The following is a 6780-nucleotide window of genomic DNA, read 5'->3' as shown; positions in this document are numbered from 1 at the left end:
AAAAATTTTGGAAAAAAAATTTCTTGAAAAAAAAATCGCACAAATTAAAACATCCACATTTTCACTCACTTCAATCTTGTAAAAAAATATTAACAAGATTGAAGTGTGGAAAAACGTAAGTGAGAGGTTTGCCCGCAAACTGAAAAATGTAGATTTTTTTATGATAACCGTAGATACTGAAAATGTAGACAGAAAATTGAATGGAGAGAAAAATTTAATTTTTTTGGCATGTTTAAATTGAGTGAAAACCCATGAATGCATTAATAAAATCCCCATACAAGCATTTACAATTTTTGTTTGTGGACAAATAACATAACCTAACTACATGGAACTAGTAACTATCAATCAATATTGTAAAAAAAACATTATATGTGAAGCACTTTGTGTACAATGAACGAATGTATTTTTCATGCCATTCGATATTAGTTTATTAGCCTCCCATTTACAAGAAAACTTTCACACGATGTCCAAGGGAAACGCGTTGCACTAACTTGTACTAAGTTTGCACAAACCGAATGTCACATTTAGAGTTGCCGAAACATAACATAATAGCTAACATAAATTATTTCAAAAGTACTCACCTCATAAGGAGGCTCTTCTTTTTGCCATCTTTGCCCAAAAGGGTGCTCACAGAGAGTACTCACATTTTCATAAAAGCCGTGTGAAGTTTGTAGCTTCAAAAGCCTGACTACACATTTCTTGTTTGGTTGCGTTCCAAGCAGTTTGTTATCTGTCATTTTTCTGGCATGTCGATTTGAGTAGCCTGTACAGTTCTACACATTTCTCACAGTTCTTAGTACGTATTTTTTTAACCCGAGTTCGTTATTATTTTTTTGTTATTTATTCTCTTATTCTCTTGTATTTGAACAATTTTACCTGCACTTAGATTATCTCTTTAGGTTTTTCGTATTTGTGAGCGATTTTATGTATTAGCATTATTTTTTTACTGCTTTTTATGTAGTTCAGGAATTTAGGTTACTACGTTCCCATATTATACTTTATTTAATTAATATTGTTTTCTTATTTTTAAGTGTAGGTTACAAATTTAGGTTATTTCAATAATATTACATTATTATTTAATAGGGTTTACACAAAACCCAACGTTTCAGCAAACCGGTTTTCGAATTTTAATTTTACCAGAAAACCGGTTTTCGAATTTTATATAGAAAATAAAGTTTTGCTCGAATATTCTGTAATAACAAAAATTTATCTGCTAATTTAGTGTGTTTTAAAGCAGTATTTGACTGAATTAATTTATTGTTCAATTTTATGGATAGTAAACAAAGTTATTTTAATTTTACTTAGTAGAACAAAATAATAATAGTTTATCTGGATTAACACTATTCCTACCGGGACCGGTCAAATGACCGTTTTTGATTTTTCGATTAGTATTTTTCATATCAAACGTAATTGAATCGTCATCAAACTTTATGACTTTTCCTAATATGTGAGTATAAAACATTTTTCAATGTTAATTTGTTTTTTCAATTTTTATTTTTGGGAAAAAAATTGTATGCTGTCTTACCTACCGCGACGGTCATTTGACCGGTAGTACGAAAGACGATGTTCGGATGGGATTTTTTGTAGTAATGTTAAGAATATTTTGGAACTTACAAGAAAATGTAAATTCAGAAGAATTTAGACTGGTAAAAACTGCCTTCTGCAAATTTATATGCATTTTTTTTCGATTCTGTATGCGCGGTGCGCAAATAAGGCAAGTAGTATAAATATTGCATTTCTACGGTATAAAAAGTGGGATTTCTCAATTTTCTCAATGTCTATGTATAGACAGATTTTTACGAAGGAATCTAAACAATAAATCGATAGGTTTTGTTTTGAAACCAAAGGTTGGTTCAACTACATTGACAGCAATCAAAATTGTTGTAAAAGACTACGTATTACTATCGACAAACATATATTTTCAATAAAGGTAAGGTGTAAATTCATTCAACATATGTTCAATAGTATTTAGGAAAACGTATAAATATTAGTAACTGTTCAATATACGATGTGTAAATATAATTATGCCCTGCAAATCGCACAAATGGGGTGTAAAATTTTGGTAACCATCCAGTATACGTAGCAAACTGAGATATTCTTTGAAGATTTATAACTGATGAAACCGTATTATCAAAATCGCTAGTACGACATAAAAAATATATAACGTTTTTACCATCCTACATATAGCTAAACTTTTAGTAAAAGAAAACTGATGGTAGGTACAATTGAAGCAATATAACAGCTATAAATACTGGCAGAACGAAAAATCAAAGACTTCAATACTCAAATAATATTTACAATTTTGGAAGATAAGAAAGAAGATTCTAATTTTCACTTACATACACATATGTTGAAAAAATTACACTAATACGGGAGTTAATTCTATTGGTATTAGCGTCGGGACTGGTGTAGATGCCATTCATAAAATAGTCAGAAATTATTTGGTAAAATATGAATTTTAGAGAGAATTCATCAAGAATTTACATTATTTTGGATGTATTCAGGATAAATCCATTGTTGTTACATAAAGAAATTACGAGAAGACAATGTACAAGGCAGGAACTTTCTATTCCAATTAACTTGTCGTATAGTTCCAACAAGAATTCAGAAAAAAATCAGCTAAGTACAAGTACAAAACAGATTCCCTAAAGAAACTATTCCAGATAATGCTTTAGAAAAATGATAGAGAAAACAAAATCAGCCAAAAACGTAAAAAATGCGTGTGCAGAAAATACACTCTAAGAAAAATAATCGTGAAAAATTGGATAAAACAGTATAAAATGTAGAATTCGCATTATAAAATAAAAGAAATATATTGTATTTGTATTTATAAACTCTTAAACTAGCATTAACTCTTCATTCAATACTGAAAAATACCGATTTTGCATGACCGGTCATTTGACCGGTCGCGGTAGGAATAGCAAACATAAAATGTCGGTAGGAATAGTGTTAAATAACTTTGAAAATAATTATTAGTTATTCATGCATCATTTTCACATATAACAATGAAAATATTTTTATGATAGTGAAAGGACAGTGAAAGTTTTCGAATAAACAAAAATAATACATTTTTAAATAAAAAGCATTTATTAAATTAAAAAAAATTAAAAAATATTACGTAGATGTTGATACATACTTGTTAATACCAATTTTAGTTTTAAAAACAATTAAGCTAAACCCCGAGTATTTTCCATTCCGAGCAATTTTAATTAATTAATTTTAAAAATTCTAATTTTTTTTTTGTTTAATAAAATATGATTTCAAAAATCTCAGAACGTCTATCGATTTGTTACTTATAAAGGCCCTTTGTTTACCGACAAAATTTCCCGAAATAGAAAATACTCTCTCACTTGCGACGGAACTAGGCTTAATTGTTTTTATAAGCCTTATATAATAATTCTGAGTTTTTTAACTTCCCGTAGGGCGTTACGTTTCAAAGGTTTCTGAACATTTTGGCATACCTTAAAGAAAAAAAAAAGATGTATGTGTGTGCGTGTGTGTGTGTGCGGATTCAAATTCAAAAAACATTTTACTTGTATTGACAATCGAACAATTGAAGAACCTATCAAATTTTCATAAAGGCAGGTCTAGCGGTTTCGGAGATCTAATGAACTCTGATGACATATGCACATCAAATTATCAGATATTTTATAGAGATTTTAACAATAAGTATAAATTTTATTTGCATTTCTATGGGTTCCGTACCAATGTTTATTCGTTAGACGGCGACGCGGTGCTTACGCGCTTTTACATTTTGTCTCTATGCAGTTAAAGCAGTACGATTGCTTTGAAAAAAAGTTCAGAATTTCCAAAATATGTTAAAATAAGGAAAACATTTTTTTTTTCAAAAAAAAATTTTTTTTCAAAAAAAGAATTTTTTTGTCTAATTCCTAGTTTCTCAAAAATCTAATTTTTTTTAAGTAAAATTTTTTCAAAAATATCAATCGTTTATAAAAAAATAATATTTGGTACGGGATGATTCCAGCAATTTGCCTTAAGGCACGATGCCCTAATTGCCTTAAGACAGAATTCCACTTACAGCTAATTGTTCTTTTATTTGTGGCTTCTAGGACTGAAAACTCTTTTTTTTAAGTTTGAGTAGAGAAAGTTACTTCTACAAGAAGTCACACTGATTTAAATTAATATATACACTGGTTTAAAAATCTAAATTAATACGAGGTCTGTTCAAAAAGTACCCGGAATTTTCGTTTTTTCAAAAAAATATTTATTTATTCGTCTACATTAATGTGGTCCCCTTCAAAGTAGTCCCCCCCAGATATAATACACTTATGCCAGCGTTTTTTCCAATTTTCGAAGCACCCTTGATATTCACTTTTTGATATGTCCTTGAGCACTCTCAGCGATTCGGCCTTTATTTCTTCAATCGAGGAAAACCGCCGTCCTTCCATGGGTCTCTTCAACTTTGGGAATAGGAAAAAGTCACACGGAGCCATATCTGGTGAATATGGAGGTTGGGGCATGACTACGGTATTGTTTTTGGCCAAAAAATTACGAACAAGCAACGACGAGTGAGCAGGTGCGTTATCGTGGTGCAACAGCCATGAATTGTTTTTCCATAAATCGGAGCGTTTTTTTCGGATTGCTTCACGCAAACGTCGCATCACTTCAAGGTAATACTCCTTATTAACCGTACGACCTTGTGGTAAGAACTCTTGATGCACTATGCCGTTATAATCAAAGAAAACAGTAAGCAAAACCTTGACATTCGATCGAACTTGACGTGCTTTTTTCGGTCTTGGCTCACCTGGGCTCTTCCATTGGGACGATTGGGCTTTGGTTTCGACATCATAACCGTACACCCATGTTTCATCACCAGTTATGACCCTTTCAAGCAAACTTGGATCGTTGTTGACGTCATTTAACAGCTCTTGAGCGATGTTCATGCGATTGCTTTTTTGGTCAAAATTTAGCAGTTTTGGAATGAATTTTGCTGCCACTCGTTTCATGCCCAAAACATTTGAAAAAATGTTATGACATGAGCCAATTGATATGCCAACTTCATCAGCAACTTCTCTAATTGTGATTCGGCGATCATTCATAACCATTTTTTCCACTTCTTTCACATTTTCATCGTTTGTTGACGTGCTGGGTCGACCGGAGCGTTCGTCATCTTCAACGTCTTCGCGGCCATCTTGGAAACGCTTATACCACTCGTAAACACTTGTTTTTTTCATAGCAGACTCACCATAGGCTTTTTGTAACATTTCACACACTTTGTTACACTTTATTTCATTTTTTACGCAAAATTTAATACAAATTCTTTGACTTTTCAATTCTTCCATTGTAAAAATCGCCGAGCTCAGAAAAACACGTCGAACCTTAGCGACTACCACAGACAAAGTAAACAGTGAATATAGCTGAAAATTTCATCATGCTTTAGGGGCATGTATACCAACACAATAAAAAAAAAATTTTGACAATCAGACATTCCAGACCCGCGAAATTTAAAAATTCCGGGTACTTTTTGAACACACCTCGTATATACATTAGATAAAAGATAACACAAAACCATTCTGGCAACCATAGCAGACTGATAACATTCCAAATGCTATTGAACCGATATGATTCCAAGAATCAAAACGCTTGCATCTATATATCTTTTATATTTGGCTATATTTGTCACTTTGCATTTATACATTGAAAACCCACTTTTTCTACTAAAAAACGGTTTTCGAATTCCATAATTTTCGTCAAAAAATCGGTTTTTAAAAACCGACAAACCCTATTATTTAAGATCTTCCGTACGTATTTTATGGTTGGCTTCCTAGACAATATTAGAATTCGTAGATAAAGAAAAGTATTATTTGCTTTATGTATTGTTTAGTTTATACATTTTTAAATTAATATATATTTTAGGTTATTTAATTAATTTTAATAATAGGATATGTTTGTGATATTAGCAATCAAACACTTTGAAGTCGACATGAAAAATTATTGCAAAATAGCATAACAGTACTACTTAATAATTTCCGTAATATTATAATAATGCAATTTGAAGCGTTTTGTTCGCTATAATACTATACAATATAAAATAATTACATATCAAAGATAACAGAAATAGAGGTTAAATGCATCTGTTTGACAATTGCAACACATATTTTATTAATGCCTAGAATTTCACTATTCTGTTATGATTCTGTTAGTATCATTGCTTTGTATATCACATAATTTTTTGACGTTGGTGCGCCATTGTGCAAAACGTGCAGGTTAATGGCTAATTTTTGACAGCTCAATAACTGCTCCAAGCGTCGTGAGTTTGCCCGACAAAAAAAAATAAAAAGAAAAGAATTTAGCACAGATAAAAGAAATATTTAGCATAGATTCGTTTCTATTAACGTATTGTGTAGGGCTCCAAACAACAAATTCGATTGTAATAAAAAAACGAAAAGCTTTAAAAAAAATATTTATTATCGACGAAGTATGATTTTGATTCAACATAAACCAACCAAAATAATATACTTAAGAAAAATAAAAGTTAATTGATACTATTAAAATTAATAAAATTATGAAAGAAAGGAAATCATACAAAATATAACAAAAGCAATAAATAAATGGATAATACAACAAAAAATTTAAATGATAGCTAGAATAAAAAAAAAAGAAAAATGATAGATTATACACTAACACTTTATATGTCATTATAACATTTTTTTTTTTGATAAAAATGTGTGCTAACAAATTAATATTTAAATGTTTATGCTTTCTTTGTGAATGTATGTGCTTCGCAATTCATGTTAATATAGTGATGAATTAATTAGA

The sequence above is a fragment of the Ctenocephalides felis genome, unplaced genomic scaffold (assembly GCF_003426905.1).
Source record: "Ctenocephalides felis isolate EL2017-DRISC unplaced genomic scaffold, ASM342690v1 CF-g0.4_SCAFFOLD_03571, whole genome shotgun sequence".
Classification (NCBI taxonomy): Eukaryota; Metazoa; Arthropoda; class Insecta; order Siphonaptera; family Pulicidae; genus Ctenocephalides; species Ctenocephalides felis.
Note: the sequence above shows the minus strand (reverse complement) of the source record.